The sequence below is a fragment of the Triticum aestivum genome, chromosome 7A (assembly GCF_018294505.1).
Source record: "Triticum aestivum cultivar Chinese Spring chromosome 7A, IWGSC CS RefSeq v2.1, whole genome shotgun sequence".
In the NCBI taxonomy this organism is placed as follows: Eukaryota; Viridiplantae; Streptophyta; class Magnoliopsida; order Poales; family Poaceae; genus Triticum; species Triticum aestivum.
In genome coordinates this window covers 743709807-743727583 of record NC_057812.1, presented here as the reverse complement: position 1 = coordinate 743727583, position 17777 = coordinate 743709807, and the positions used below count along the sequence as shown (strand labels likewise).

The 17777-nt window shown below is 41.8% G+C and overlaps 1 pseudogene; it reads right to left on the bottom strand.

Moving 5' to 3' along the window:
• Nucleotides 1-17777, bottom strand: part of LOC123153991 (putative disease resistance protein RGA3) — a 47948-nt pseudogene that overhangs the window by 7634 nt on the left and 22537 nt on the right.

Genomic DNA, 17777 nt, shown 5'->3' with positions numbered 1-17777 from the left:
TCTCAGAACTTGATAATGGAGTGGGTGAGGGTTTACAACCTTGCAAACCTGCCTTTTTTACCAAGTCAGCAGCATAGATTTCTTGGGAAAGATGAAGTCCATCATCATGTTTCTTCACTTCAATCCCTAGGAAATAGTGGAGGTTGCCAAGGTCCTTGAGAGCAAAATCTGTACTTAAGTCCTTCAAAAGTCCTGCTATTACCTCATCAGATGAACTTGTAACAATTATATCATCAACATATATAAGAACAAATATTGATGTATTTGACTTGTTATAAATGAACAATGAGGTGTCAGACTTAGAAGGAATGAAACCAAGTGCCTGCATCTTATGACAGAGACGTGAGTACCATGCCCTCGGAGCTTGCTTCAACCCATACAATGCTTTATCAAGTTTGCAAACATAAGAAGGTGTGTTTTCATTTTCAAACCCAGGAGGTTGCTTCATGTATACTTCCTCTTGCAGAACACCATGAAGGAACGCGTTTTGTACATCTAGCTGCCTGAGACTCCACCCCTAGAAACAACAATAGACAAGACAAGACGGATGGTGGCTGCTTTAACGACAGGACTGAAGGTGTCCTCATAATCTATTCCATACCGTTGTTTGAAGCCTTTTGCAACCAGTCTAGCCTTGTAGCGATCAATGGTGCCATCAGATTTTCTCTTGATTCTGAATACCCACTTGCAATCAATAAGATTTTTACCTTGCTGCGGAGGAACTAGATGCCATGTGTTATTTTTCTGTAATGCCATGTATTCTTCTTTCATTGCCTTTTTCAATTTTCGTCACCAAGTGCTTCCTCAAGATCATATGGTTCACCTAGTTCACCTGTAGAACAAACTAGGCCAAATTTGGTTAAGTGTTTGTAATTAACAGGTGGAATTACCCCTTGTTGTAGTCTCGTTCTTCGTGGAGGCGGTGCAGCAATTTCAGCCAGCGCAGAAGATCCTGAGACAGGCACAGGAGATCTGGTCGCTAGTGATCCCGAGGAGAATCCGTCAGGGACCAGCTCCTCCTGATCTTCTATGGCCATGTGGCGCGTTGCAGACGAGGGAGTGGCCGCAGAAGATCTCAGCCTTCATGCCGGCTCATCATGAGCCCGTGAGTGTGCAGGCCCACAAGGATCTACGCCGGATCCCACGCCAGACCCAGCACCCGTCGATCGATCGGGCCTGGTTGGAGCTGCCGCTTGTAGCAGCGCGATTCGGGAGGAAATCGCGTGCCGCCTGTAGTGCGACGCATGGCGGTGGGAGAATGGTGCGGGGCTGGGGACGTGTTTCCTCTAGCCGTGGGTTGCCGCGTGTCACGCGCGGATTCGGTGGCGCTCGCACGAGCGACCAAGTCTGGTGCTGTCGCGTCGGATGCGCCTGACGCGCCTGGATGTGCTGATCTCGGCGCAGATTGCCTGCGCTGATCGTGCGCCGATCCCAAGGAGGATTTGTCCCCTGGGGTGTGACACATGAAATATGGCACGTTGGGACTATGTTCTGAAGTGTTTTCTTTGCTGTTTTGGCTGTCGTCTTCGCCTGCAACATCACAGATCTCATGCAAAAATTATGAACAACTTGTGTAGGCTTGTGGGCAATTGTCTGATCCGCCCCCTATGAAACTTCTCATCACCCCCTATGCAACTTATCATCTGTCCCTACTTATGCAACCAGTCAACACCCATGACATTGCTAGCTAACACCCACGTGCTCGGTAGCGTTGGCCGATAGACTCCCCCAGAAAAGGAAAGAATAATGCTATCACACCATCTGTCTCCACATAGTTTCGAAATTTGAAATCATGATACAATTTATATCCCACAAAAACTTTTCAACATTGTAGGCAAGTTAGATCGTTTGATGGAAAACTTTCATACTATTTTAGGTAATTGGGGTGTGTAGGCAACTTCGTAGCAATATAAGCAACCTGGTTTCTGAGGCATGCAACTTAGAAGCCGTGTTAGACAACTTTCCACTCTGCGGTAAGCAACTTTCACATTATCGTAGGCAACTAAACTATCGACAACTTAGTTTTTGATGTATGCAACTCAACAACCATGATAATCATCCATTAGACTATTGCACACAACTATTAGTAGGCTAGTAGGTGAATCACTAACACACACAGTGCGCTTCATCTAGCATTAAAGTTGCTCCAGTTTAGCACTAGAGTTGCCTCATCTAGCATCAAAGTTGCTTTAGAAAAGCATCAAAACATATTCATATGGGATCTAGTTTTGAAGAGTTCATCACGAGGAACCCAATGATGAAAACGGGTCATAATTCCAACATGCAGTTTGAAAGTTATATTTTGGAAGTTTCTTGTACTGAAATTAATGCATGTTATGTCATCGTTGGGTTCATATGGTTGGTCAGACGAGTTCATGAAAGATCAACATACTATAGTAGATGAATCTTTTCATATATGGGCAACTTAGGATGATGTCAAGCTACTCGTTAGTCACGGCACGTAAATATTGTGCCCTTGCTTATTATTGTTTTCCTAAGTTGCCTACAAACACTCTGAAGTTGCCTAACAGTGATGCTTAGTTGCCTGACATTACTTTTTCAGTTGCCTACAATACATTGAAAAGTTGTCTATAAGTGTTACTAAGTTGCATATCTATGAAACCAAGTTGCTTAGCATACCAAAATGTATTTTATGCAACTAAGGATGATGTTAAACTATTCGCTAGTCATGGCAGGCAGCTTAGGATAAATATTAGCCTAGCTCGAAAACTAAGTTGCCTATAATACTATCAACTTAGAGGCAAAACTAAACTAGTTATGGTAGGAAACTTAGAGGTGAAGCTAGCTAACTTCAAAGGGATTTTCGATGATACACAGTCATCCTACGCAGACTGGCAGTAAGTTGCTTTCCTATAGCACTGAAGTTGCTTCCGTTTCACCCAAAGTTGCTCATAAAAAAAGTTAGTTAAAACATACTCATATGGGATCTAGTTTTGAAGAGCTCGTCGCGTGGAACCCAGCCGTGAAAACAAATTTGAGTTTCGATGATCGGTTCAAAAGTTATAGCTTTTTAAAATTTTAAAAACGCAAATTAAATGCATGCAACGTGGGATCTTGTTGGGAAATCACGACATGGATGGGCGCACTGAGACACGGTGGACCAGCTCCTTTTTCTGTGCGTTAATTCATTTCTGTGGGCTGTGTATTGGAACCACGTGTGAGAAAGAGGCGGGAGACAGGAGCATAGAATTTCTTGTCGTGTAGCGCATGCGCCCGCCATGACGAACGAGCGCAGCTGCGCGTTTAAGATTTCAGGTTGTTTTTAAGGCAAACTCTGAGGCTCTTTATTGCACATCGTCGCAATGTTTACACGGACGAAAGAGAGACCAACGGGCTGGCCTAACCAAACCTGGCGGCCAGTCCCTAGAAATAATGCATGCTTCACGAGTTTGCGGGCCTCGATATTCGAGCTCCTAAATCCATGAATCATATTACACAGGAAATTAAAGTAGCTTTCCTAAGTATGATTTCTTGTATGATCGCTCCATACTTCGCCGCACTCTTCTGCTTGATACCATCAACGATCACCAAAGCCTCTAATATCGCCGAATCTGATATGTTTGGAAAGGCTATTGTGGATGCACCTAGGAATTTTCCATCTTGATCTCTCCACAAGGCGCCCACGACACCAAATGCGCCTCGGCCAATAGCAGCGTCGACGTTTACTTTCACCAGATCGTCAGGAGGAGAAAACCATTCAGTTTGCACGATGAGCTGTCGAACGAGCAGCCAAAGGCCTCGGTGTCTCGGTCTCCCTTGTGTCCCTCAAAAAAAGATTGCGTGAAGCCATGTATAGCTGCCGGACTCTAATGATTAGCGTCGGGCTCCCCAAATTGCCCATAGGGTAACTGCCAGTGTGGTAAAATCCCTATATGTGATAATGCCTCATGCATTGAAAGCAGCCACAACCTGGCATTGCCGTCTCCCTTCGAGCTCATCTTCTCTACTATCTCCTCTCCCGACAACGCCCACATACTCCTCGCCATTGAGCATTCCAACAGTGCATGCCGGCCTCCAAGTGTCCCTTGGCACCACATAAGTGACATGAGCTTCTTGGTGACATATTGCGATGATGAAGGTGGCTCGCTGTGGGTATAAAGCTTTGAGCCAATCGCCATAGTATGTTCTTCAGCTTCGACGGAACCTTTAGACTCCACATATTCGTCCACCCCTTGTTATCAGCTTGTAAATCAGAGACACGTTGCTGCTCATTCAGCCACCCTTCCATGCTCATCTTAGTTCTTTGTATCATCTGATAAGCTGATCAGATGGTGAAGTTTCCGTTCAGCTCCTCATTCCAAGCCCAGAAGTTATCTATTGGCATGCACACTGATCGGACTAGTTGTTCATTCCATGTAGAAGAAGTATGATCAATCAACTCTGAGACTTTCTGAGGTGGTTGCAAAACTAAGCATGTGATCGGCCTCTTGAAACTTTCTCTTGGGATCCAATTTTCATCCATATACTTGTTGTTTCTCCATCCCCTATTCTCTTGATCAAACCCTAAACCATCATGCCTCTTCCATCCAAAATGGCACGCCAAATTTGTGAAGGGTGAGGCCCTAGTGTGGCTTCCAACAGAGAAGTGTTTCGGTCGTATACCGCTTTTAAGATTGACGAACTTAGAGCAGCTGGATGATGCAATAAACGCCATGATTGCCTAGCTAAGAGCTAGGTTAAAGATCGCCATGTCCTTAAATCCAAGACCTCCTAGATGCTTAGGCCTTGTGATAACATCCCAAGACACCCAGCAAGGCTTCCTCTTCCCATGTTTGCTGCCCCACCAAAACTGCCTAATCATAGAAGTGATGCTCTCACACAAACCACATGGTAGACGAAAACAAGCCATTGAATATACCGGACTAGCCCAAGCAACTGATTTTATTAGGACTTCCTTGCCACCCGCTGATAGTAGATTCTCCATCCATTCTCTGACCTTCTCCCATACTCGATCACGTAAATATTTGAATGTTCCATTTTTTGACTGGCCAACATCAGTAGGCATGCCTAGATATCTGTCACTCAAGGACTCATTATGCACATTCAAAACATTTTTGACACTAGCACGCACCAACTATGGGAATCCTCTGATAAAGAAAATAGAAGATTTGTCATGATTTATTCTCTGTCCAGATGCCATCAATAGTTCTGAAAGCGCATGTTTACTCTGATGAATTTGACGAAGGTAAGAGTGTAGAAATAGAAACAGAGGAGAGAATAAATTCATCAAACAAATGTAAAACAAGCATACAAGATACATTCTGAAGAACATGCGATCATACAAGCATTCAAGCATACACAAGATGAACTGAAGAAATGGAATGCAACATGATGAAATTAAATATCAACATTTGTTCATACAAGCATTCAAGCATGCACAAGTTGAAATTTAGGGTATTATAACAATATGAGAAATTAGCAACTAAAAATGAAATATGAAAAAAATCAAGAAAAGTTGACCTATCAGTTGTTGATGTGACTTCAAACCAACACGGCAAGATTCTTTTTTAAATATTCAAAATTGTCATTTAGGCATTGTTTGGATGTAGATCGATATTCAAGGGTCTGGCCCGGATAATATTACACGAGATTCCTAATCTTCCTACGCTGGTTCAATAGGTGAGATACATGCACCCCTCGCTTGAAGCTTATTCTTCTCCTCGCCTGATCGCTCGTTGTACTAGTTTTAGTCCAGTTGTCTTCTATTCTTTTTTTTCCTTTTTCACTAGTTTTCTTTGTTTCTTCGTGATATTTTTTTCTGTATTTTTGTCTTTCTTTATTTTCACTGGTTTTATTCGTTTCTTTCATGGTTTTTTTACTAGTTTTTTCTTTTCGTTCTTTGTTTGTCTTTACTTCTTTCTTCAAAAAATTTCTTTTTCTCTTTCTTTGTTTTTCTTGAATTTTCTTTGTTTCTTTTTTTTAACTCGGGTTTTTATATGTTTTCTCTGTTTTTCGGTTGTACATTTTCTCTCTACATCAGGAACCGTTCCATTTACATGTTTCACATTTTCCAAATACAGGATTACAATTTTGATACATCAGAAACAGTTATTATATACTTTTACCCATACTCATTGTACTTTTTTAATACATCAGAAACAGTTCTTATATACACGTTAACATTTAGGAAATACGTGATTAACATTTCTTAAAACATTTTCTCATCTACTTTTTCCATAAACATGGCACGGTTTTCATATAAACCATGATCATTTCATATATAATCATTGAAAATTTCTCAAATACATGATTAATATTTTCTAAGTCTACTTTTGCCATACACATTCCACATTTTTCGTATACGTCAGGAACATCAAAAAATATTCCTGATATATATATATATATATATGTGTGTGTGTGTGTGTGTGTGTGTGTGTGTGTGTGTGTGTGTGTGTGTGTGTGTGTGTGTATTTAAGATTTTCGTAAGACATAATTAAAATTTATTTAAACATATTTTTGATGAGTACTTTTTCCATACACAATGTACATTTTTTGTATATACCAGGAATATTCTTCATATAAAGTTTCAAATTTTCCAAATACACTTTTAACATTTTTTGTAAACCTATATTTTTTCCACACACACTGTTCATTTTTAATATATACATGAAAATAATTTTTATATAAACATTTAACATTTTTCAAATGCATAATTAAGATTTCTTCAAAACAATTGTGTAAAGTGCTTTTTCTAATATTTGTATTTATAATATTTGAAAGAATAAACAAAAGTGAAAAAATGAAGCAAATACTGAAATAAAAAATTAAAGACTGTGGCCACCCGCGCGCTGGGCCAGCCCAGTCTCGTACTCGCTTCAGGCGAGGTAGCCATATGTCTCGGTATAAGCGAAACATAGACACGCCCGGTTTGAAGGAAGGTGACCCAGATAATACACTTGCCTTTCTCTCTAAAAAAAAACCCCAGAGTTTATGCCTGGGCTGTCCCATGAGCACTACCATGGATCTCTCATAGAGTTCTCTCCCTATGCCTTTTACTCCCTTTGTCTCGATGCATAGGGTGTGCATGTAATTCTAGGTTACCGATTTGACTAACTAAAAGTGTGTATATGTCATCGTAAGCTTATTATTGGATTCAAATGAGAATGTAGTTCCTAAATATATCTATTTTAGTACATATAATACACACTTAGCTAGTTAAATTGATGACCTAGAACTACTCGCATGCTTTATGCACCGAGACGGAGGGAGATGGATCGTCATTCTGGATGCACGCGTTACGATAGGAGATGCGACCAACTTGAGGGAAAACACCTGGGTTTTTCCCTTTTTGTCTTTTCTTTGGCTTTCTTACCTCTTCTCTGGTTTTCTTTTTTTTTGTCCTTATAATTCAGGGTTTTCTTGTTCTTATTTTTGGTTTCTCTTTGCTTTTTTCATGGTTTTTTTCGTTTTTCTTTTCTTTCTTCGTTATCTTCATTTCATGTTTTATTCTTGGATTTTAATATTTGTTTTTCTTTGTTTCTTTATTGGTTTCCATTGTTTTCCAAATATTTATTTTTTGTAATATTTTTCTTTGGCTTCTTTTTTATTTTCATTTATTTTCATCTTTCTTTCTTTTTTCATTCTTCATTTTTCATATATGTAAAGTAAAGTTTTCTAATACACATGTATCAGTTTTTAAATACAATACCAACATGTTTTGAATACGTGGTCAACATTTTTTATTCACATTTATGATTTTTTTATCTTTTTAATTAATATTTTTCAAATACAAGATTAACATTTTTTAATACATGGTCATTATTTTTTCTTTCTTTAGCTTTTTGAATATTTCGTGGTTCTTTCTTTTTTCTCTAAAAGTCAACAGTTGACCGGCCAGTCAATAATTATCTGGTCAACTATTGACCAAGCTGCCCGTAAACATTCTAACGGCCCGCAGCCCACAAGCATTTTGTGCGGGAGCCAGTTCCGCGATCGGGCATCGCTATTTATCGCGTTCAGCGAGAATATTCCGACTTGCTGAAGCCAGCGGGCATATGAGCCGGCCCACGTGCGCGGGTATGCCTGCATGTTTCCTGTTTCATTTTTTTTCCTGTTTATTCTTTTTTGCTTTATTGTTTTATACATTGAAATATTCTAACTACATATATTACAAAAACACTCTCCCAAAAACACATTTGAGAAAATGTTGAACAACAATTTGAAAGATGTTGAATAAGTATTTAAAAATGTTGAATAAGTATCTGAAAGAAGTATTGAAAATGTATTTGTAAAATCTTGAATTAGTACTGAAAATATTGAACAAGAATTTAAAGTTTTTGAATGAGTATTTGAAAAATGTTGAACAAGTATTTGAAAAAATGCAGAACAAGTATTTGAAAAGATGTTGATCATGTATATAAAAAATATTGAATAATTATTTGAAAAATCTTGGACAAGTATTTGAAAAATGCAGCACGAGTATGTGAAAAGATGTTGAACAAAGTATTTGAAAAAAATGTTGAACAAGTTTCAAAAAAAATGTTGATCATGTATTTAAAAAATGCTGAACAAGTATTTAAAAAATATGGAAAATGTATTCGAAAAATGTTGACCATGTATATAAGAATGAATTATGAAAACAAAAATAAATAAAAGAAAAACCCAAAAAGAAACAAAAAACAAAAGAAAAAGAAAATTTTTAAAACTGAAAAACAAATGAAAAATCCCGGAGGAGAAGAAAGAAAAAGAGAAAAGAAAAGAAAAGAAAACGAAAAAGGAAAAAAATAAAAGAAAAAAGAAAAGAAAACGAAAAAAGGCGTGGGTTCGATCTCCCTGGGTTCTTTCTTTTGTTCCCAGTTTATAGGGAGGCCATAGCTCTATCGCTGAAGGAAATTTCATCTTACATAGAATTGGGCCGTCCCGGTAGTCTTCTTTCTTTTTGATCACTGGCACGTGACGGTCACTCATGAGTGATCGCTTCGCTGTTTGAATCCCTTTATTCTTTGTTATTTCTTTTTCTCTTCTTTTTTTCTATGTTTTTTTGCTTTTATCTTTCTTTTTTTATCTGTTTTATTCAATTTATTCATGTTTTTCATAGGTTTTTTCTGCTTCGTTGTTTTTTCATTCATTTTCTTCGTATCTTTCTCGGTTTTCCTATTTTTTATTTTTTTATTTCTTTCTATTTCAAGTTAGCTATTTTGTTTTTCTTTCTTTCTTTGTTTTTTTGGTTGTCATATTTTTTTTGGGTTTTTCCTTGTTACTTTCTCGGTTTCCTCGATTTCATACTTTCGTAATTGCTTCTTTGGTTAGTCAATCTTTTGTGTTTGCTTCTTTGTTATTTCTAATGGTTAATTTATTTTTCTTTCAGTAGGTTTGTTTGATCAACATGTGTTAACTATTTTACTACATATTAAACATTTTTTTCTTACAGTTTAACATTTTGCAAATAAATGATTAATATTTCATGAAAACTTAATTTTTATATGTTTACGTTTTCTCCATACACATTGCATATTTGGGGTGTATATCTAATACACAATTAACATCTTTCAAATACAAGTTTAATATATTTTAATACATGGTCAACATATTCAATACACATTTAATATGATTAACAATTTTAAGTACAAAGTTAACATTTTTTCGAATACATGGTCAACATTTTTCTACACACATTTAACATTTTTCCAAAGCTTGGTTAATATTTTTCAAATACAAGATTTACATTTTCTGAACACATGGTCAACATTTTTTCTATATACATATAACATTTTTTAAATTGTTGGTTAACATTTTTCAAATGCAAGATGTACATTTATTGATTACATGGTCAACATATTTTAACACACATTTAGCATTTTTCAAATACTCGTTTGCCAATTTTTTTAAATACTTGATTAATTTTTTATATATATACATGCTCAACATTTGGCCCATCTCCGTCATCAACGGGGACACACGGACTTCTCGGAACCCACCTCGCTCGTAGACATGGTGCATGGGGAAGTAGTGCATGGGATCAGTGTGGTTGGGGCGGTTGTTCCCTGGCCCACACTATCCTTGGCTCAGCTGATCCGGCTGATGCCATTCTTAGGGATTGCTCTTCCCTAGGTTGTTCTGCCTAACGTAGTATTACTCGGAGAGGGACTTCTCGGGGTAGTGTTTTCTAGGGATGTTCTTCCCAGGGTACTGGAGTACGTCGGGTGGTACACGAGAAAGGAGTTGCTCGCGGGGTGCCTTCCCCGTGCCTACTAGGACTAGCATGCATCTTCGTTGAAGATGACGTCGTGGGAGACGTGAACGTGCTTTGATATGGGGTCATACATCTTTTATGCCTTGGAGCTTGTCTCATAGCCGATGAACACCATCAGGTTCTCCTGTCGTGGAGCTTCTTCAGCCGCGGGCTCGTGAAGGAGTGGTTTCTTCACTGAACTCCCTTCCTGATACACTCGCTTGAGCTTGGGCATGGAAAGTGGATGTTGCTTGGGAGATGAGTAGCTCCTCGAATGAGGAGCACAAGCTCGGTGTCGCCGGGCATACTTTTTTTTCCTCAAGTTGTGGCTAGAAAGAATCTAACAATAAGGACTGGACAGTCAATGATGCAAGTGAAAAATGACCAAACACAAAATTAGGAGGAACAGACTTAATACAACTTTGGAGTTTTAATTTTGAACACAGCAGTTTGCGTGTGACAAATCTTCATATTTGGTTACCCCCATGCCGAGAGATTCCAAGAAGAGCAGAGAAGAGTAGGGACAGCCAACAAGCACATTAACTACCATATCCATGCAGCCACATTATTAACTACTAGTAATTGTTTTCTCAATCACAAAAGCTTACTGTGCCAGAAATAGTCTTTCGGCTCCATACAGTGTTCATCTTGGCAGGAGGCTAAACTCTCACAAAACACTCTACACGTAGTGTCATCTCTCTACTTCCTCTCTAAATAGTGGCAGCAAACATACTAGAATGACATATCCACGGCGCGCCCTCTTCTGCTACAGCCCAATGACATCAAAATGCACTACAATAACATCATTTAGTTAGCGCCATAGCAAAAGAATGAACTCAGAACACAACTGCGACTTGAAGCATGATGAGTAGCAGAGAAAATAAGAGTACCAAGTTGATCCAGTGGAGAGGACGATCTCTCATCTCACCTCCCTAGCTAGCTAGCAATCAAGCATTCTGTCCTTCCCTCGATTGCTTGTCTATCGTTGGTGAGCTTCCCGTTCCTTGTTTCCATAATTCCATCTCCTGAACCGGGTGCAACTACTACTGGTTCTTGTTCCTCCTCTGCAGCCATTGAATCGACTAACCAGACAGATGCAAGATGGAATCAATAGGAGGAACAAATAAAATAAATAGACAAGTGTTTCAACAAACACATTATGAGTTGTGTTAATTTAATTTAATTACCTCTAGTTTTGATCAAGTGTTGGGACAGTGCATCCCTCACCTTGACGGCGTCCTCCTCTGCTACCGGCCGCACTTGCTGGATGGAATTCTCCTCTTGATCGCTTGGCATGCCTCCACCCCCCCCCCCCCCCCCCATGTCGATGACTATGTTATGCAACAGGCATCACGCACCAACTATTGAATACAGATCACCTTGATTACTTGGATGCCAGCCTCCTCCATGCAGGCACTTCCATGTGTCTTTCAACCTTGCCAGCGCCCTCAGTGTGACTGTTGTGGCTGCAGAGTGCCTCCTATTGAACTCCACTTTGAAGTCTGAGAGTGGGAGGCCGTTCTCCAACTGGTAAGGTGTGAGAAGCCAGGGACGAACAGGGTTTCCTGCGTCACCAATGATGTACTCCCCAACATCCAAGCCATCTGATAACTTAAAGCTACTGCCATTCAGCCAACCACCCTTCTCATAGTACTTCAAGAGATCACAGTCCAACCAAAATTCTGTGAACCTCATATCTGAATCAACAAGGGCTTGCATTAGCACAACGCCGTTCTCCTCATGGTCACGGTTTTGTGATCCAAACGTGATGTGGGTCGTATGTACAACACCGCAGCAATTTGACAGGCCATGGACCTTGTCAAACTTGTGCTTGATCTTCTCCGTTATAATGGAGCCAGTCCAGCTGCAGTGGTGCATTGCTCGGTCCCACATAGCCTTAACAAATACCTGAGTTACCATCGGTACAGTTGACTCGCTCACACCAACAGAGGATCCTACAATAACCGGGGAGTCACCAGAGTTCAGCATTCTGAGAGTGACAACCACTCTGTCTTCTAAAGTCAACACCCCCCCATCAACAAACGTGTGATCCTTTGCCATCATATCTTCAAAAAATGGGATCCTCACCAAGCTGCAGACGTAACTGAAGGTGCTTCTTCTCATTTTGTACACAGACTCAAATGCTTGTGCATCCACCATACAAGATGATAAGGTTTCTGCATGTAAAGAAAAACACAAAAATGGTAACATGATACTTAGCAACAAGTAAGAACAAGTAAGAAGACAAATACTTAGCAACATGCACTAGGAAGGTACATAATATATCTTCTCATCATGCAATATATATGGATGAAAAGCAAGAGATAAAATCAAATGAACTTATAAACTGGCAAAAAGAGTGCTCAAACAAATTAAGACAAAGCTTGTATGTATGTCTGATTTTCTGTACCTTCAAATATGGGAGATCTGCTAATATTTGAATCCAACTTGCAGTTGTCTCCTCTCGTGTACAAAACGTACCATTTTCTTGGGTTGTCTCCATCACGTGCATATGCCTTGACATGATCCACATGGCTGAACTTGTCCCACTCAGTGCCAGATTGTCCCGCGGCTACCGCACAGAGCAACCATAGCCTGCAGAATAACTGCAAATGCCTTAGCTTGATGTCTCGCGTGTATTCTGGGAGTTTTTCCATGGTGTAATCCTCCAGGACCAGCCTCTCAAATGAAGTGATACGCTCCAGCAACTTAAAATTTGGGCAGTTCCTGATGGCAAGCTTCTGCATATTGGGGAGATTGGTGATCCTCTCCAGGTTGGGGCAATCATTCACTGTAAGCTCAACAACAGAAGGAAAGCTCTCAATGTAGCTGAGGTGCTCCACGTCTTGTAGACATAATATTTTCAAAGATCTTGCATTGGAGGCAAGGCCTGGAGGAACATGCCTCAGTCTGCATTTACCGAGCACAAGTTTCTCCAAACGACGCATGACTTTTACTTGCTCCACCCACTCCCACTCCTCCCATTCCACCATTCCCATGAAGATCATTTCATTTAACCTCAGAAATAAAGGTGCTGCCGCCTGCAAGAATCCAGTCCCCACTTGTTTGATGCATGGAGCACGAGAGACCTGTAGAAAGAGAGTGGATTTCCTGGTCCCGGATGCTGTACACCCCGCTATCTAGTCCGTCCACTTCAAATGTGCTACGATGGGATATGTGCCCCGGACAGCAAAAGCGTTTGGATTAGCAGGCCTATGTAAACAGTAAGGAGGGAGGCTGAAATGATTTGAAAATATGGACCTGGGCCTATTCGGTCAGGGGACAAGATTCGGCGGACACGTCCCCGTCCAGTCGCTGTCTACAGGTGTGCCGACCCGTGACTCGCGACTTGAAATCGAATCTAGAAGCATCCCGGTCGTCTTCATCCTTCCGCAAATCGCACACATCTCCTCTACCCACAGACCAGCTGATAGACGATACTGGATGACAACACCATCGATATGGTCCAGCTTCTGCCTCCTCCTCTCGACACACAACATAACAGAGACGATGTCATGGATCTAGATGCTGGAGTTGCAGATGGGAACATGCTCAACACGCTGGCATCATTGGTACCAGATCTCGAGCACGAGGTCAGCTCGAGGTATGTGGATTTCGTATCCCTCAATTCCCCACCTTCCCGTGAATTCCGCTACAGATTCAATTCTTTCTCACCCGCGCCCAATTTATTGACGGCACGCATCAGATCTGAAGTCCTGGACGGAGGAGCGCTCGTGGTGCACTAGTAGAAAACAGGGCTTAGGTCACAGGGCAGTTTTCACATTAGCCCCGGTTCAGTCACGAACCGGGACTAATGTGAGCATTGGTCCCGGTTCGTGCGGCCAGGGGCTTGCCGGGCCTCGTGAGGGCATTGGTCCCGGTTCGTCCGGCCCCTTTGGTCCCGGTTGGTGGGACAAACCGGGACCAAAGGTCCACGCTCCTGGCCCACCACCCTTTAGTCCTGGTTCATACCACAAACTGAGACTAAAGGGCTGGTCCTAGTTGCGGCCAGTGTTTAGTCCCACCTCGCCAACCGAAGGGCGCTCACACTAGTTTATAAGCCCGTCCCTCTATGCCTTGTTGAGCTTCTCTTAAAGTGAAAATAGATGCTCTTATACAGGGAATTTCACCTAAATTCACAGTAAATTGAAATTTACTGTGAATTTAGGTTTAATTTTCTCTATAAGCGCATCTATGTTCATTTTTTTTACAGGGAATTTCACCGCCGCCGCCCTCCGGTCCATTCAGTCGCAACCAGAGCCCCCCCCCCCCCCCCCCCGTCCGTATAGCACCACCATCCTCCTCCCCCAAACCCTCAGCTGCGTCGGGGAACCACCGTAGGCCAAAGCCCCAAACCTCCCGAAGCTGCCGTCCGCTGCGGAGCTCGCCGCCGGCGACTCCCTCCATCCCCGCCACCTCCTCGACCACCGGGAGGATCGCACCGGCCTGGCGGATCCATCCCCGCCCTCAGGACCCCGCGAGGAGCCGCCGTTCGCCGGCGTTGATCGCCGGAGCCCTGCCTCTGTTCGGCCAGAGGAGGAAGGAGGCAGGGGCGACTGGTCAAACCTGACCAGTGGGCCCAAGGGACCCACTGTCAGTGACCCACGAGCCGGTCCATGCGGGTTAAGTGGAGGATCTGACACAGGATCACCTTCAGGCAAGATGAATAGGTCTTCAGGGGCACGACGGCAGCGGCGGCGCCATGGCCGGGACTGGTGACGACGGCTGCGTGCGAGTGGGAGGATGGCGGCGGCTGCGTGCGAGTGGGAGGCCGGAGGATCACCACTCATTGTGCTCGACATATCACTACAAGAAACCTGTTAATCCATGACGGATTTCTAATGACATTTTTGGAAACTCTCATCGATGACCTGGTAAAACCCCACAAGCACGGTGAAAGCCCGCTAAAGCCCGTCTAACCGTTCCCGTATAAAAACCTAACCCTAAATTCCCTCCTCGGCCCCTGCATCATGTCCCACAGCACGTCGCCACCCCTCGTCCCTCCCACAGCTCGTAAACCTTAATAAAATAAAATAAAATAAACTATAGTAACTACAATAAATAAACCTTAATAAATTAAGTAAAAATAGCAGCAGTATAATAAATAAAAATAGCAGCAGTAAAATAAATAAAAAATAAAATAATTAAAGTAAAATACATAAGTAATTAGAAATAAAATAAATAAGTTTTTTGTTGTAAGTAGAAACAAAACAAAACAAATAAAGCAAAAGAGAAAAAAATTATGCCACCTACTGGGCCACCGCGGCCTGAATACGACTAGAAACCCATCCATGGGCCAGGATTCAGGCCCGCAGAAGGCCCTGTAGGCCCACAGGCAAATAGTGACAGAATAGGCCCGTAAGCCTGCATTTGAGAGGAGCTCGAAGTGGTCAGCGCAGCTGCGCTTATAAACCACTGTCGAAGCCTCTCGGCTAGCGAGGTGGGACTAAACATCCCACCGCACCGCGCCAGTTCCAGCACAAGGCCTTTGGTCCCGGTTGGTGCCACCAACCGGGACTAAAGGGGGCATTGGTCCCGGTTCGTGGCAACAACCGGGACCAAAGGCCTTTAGTCCCGGTTGGTGCCACCAACCGGGACCAATGAGTTCCCTATATATACCCCATCGCCATAGCAGAGCACTCCAGAGTGCTCTGTTTTTTCTGGCCGGCGAGGGGAGGGCATTTGGGTGCTCTAGCTCACCTCCTATGCACATGAGGTGTTCGATGAAATGTCTGAGCCGCACTAGTTAATCTTTGTCCTCTCGAAACTCGACCTCCGAGCTCCATTTTCCCCGAGATTTGTCTAGGTTTAGCGGTCCATCACGTCCCGTCCCCGTCTTCACCGCCGTCGATCGCCCGCGCCGATCTCATCGCCAGCACCACCGTGGTGAGCCTATTGTTCTTATCTTCTTTCTGAAAGGAAAAAATTCTTACTTTAGATAGTTACTTGTCTAATTTTGTTACTTTTATTATTCCTTCTTATTACATAGTGCGATGGTTTTGGTATCCGCCCCCGTCGGCCCTCGTCCTGTCTATGATTCGGATGTGGTATATATTATCTTTTTATAACTATTTGGTTCATTTATTGTTTATGACAAATATACCGACCAACGTGACATAGATTTTATTTATCTAGGAGGTGGTTGAACCGGAAATTCTAACCGACCCTATTGTCGAGAGGTTAAATTTAGTTGAAGAAGAAAACAATTGCTTGAAGGAAAAAAATTGAGGAGGAGAAGATGATATTGGAGTTGCATGTTGTGGATGTCGTCGATGATCACAAGATCAAGATGGATGCAATGCGCTTGAAGATTAGAAAGATTAGAAAATATGCCATTCATACCGAGGCTTGGTATCATTATGCCGTTGGATCAATTGTTACCTTGGTTGCAGAGAGTCTGATGGGATTGGTACTTTGACGTTGAGAGTTAAACCGGAGCATGACCTCGTTGGAATTGATCTGCTGAATGTTCCATTTGAGGATTTCTTCCAATTTTACAATCAAAAGGCCCTCGATAAAACAACGATCACTTGCTACTGTCTGTAAGTAGTACTACTTCTGTCATTAAGTCTCTCTATATAGGTCAGCTCTTTCATTGCATGTATTTATACTTATCCTCATTATATTATGCAGATTGAAGATCGTCGAATTGAAGAAAAAACAAATCGGTGATATTGGGTTCATTAACACAAATCTCATAGATGAATGGACGGTCAAACATGATCCCAAAGAAGCCGAGGCCAACTTGCTACAATCGTTGGTATTAAATCAAAACAAAGATATAATACTCTTTCCTTACAACTTCAAGTGAGTGTTACTGTCTTGTGCATATTCGGTTTCCCTTATTAGTCCAGGTTATGGTAATGTAATTGATGACTTATGCATGCATGCGCAGCTTCCACTTTATTCTCCTAGAGATTAAGCTTGAGCAGGGAGTAGTAACCGTCTTAGACTCGAGACGAAAAGATCCCCAGGACTATGCGAACATGACTCAAATGCTCGAGAAGTAAGTTAAATCCATCATTATCCACCATATCAGCAACTTTGTTCATTTCCTGATATCAAGTAATTGTTTTCTTTGTCTGGCAGGGTTTGGAGAAAATTCACCTCAAAAGCTCCGGGACTGCCGAAGAAGCTGCAATTTAATCACCCGAAAGTAAGTACTATAGTAGCATGTTCCGCGCATCTCCTAGTGATCCAAGCGCTAGTTTCATCAATACCATTTAGGATGCTTGCTTATCAGTTAGATTGACCTCTATTTCTTGTAAAGTGGTTGTGGCAGGAACCTGGGAATAATTACTGTGGATACTACGTTTGCGAGTCCATCCGCTACACGACCTGTGAGCGGGGCTACACTGAAAAACAATATGAAGTGTGTAAGCAATAATATTCACAATTTTATTTTATTACCATCATTTGTGTTGAGTTTCATTTATTCATATATATATGTATTGACCCCCTTCTTCAAATTAGATGTTTCGGAAGCGGGATGAACTCCTAGCAGAAGATCGTATGCGAGGAATTCAAGAGGAATTGGCGGCATTCTTCCTTGACCACGTGATCGCTGAAAACGGAGAATACTATG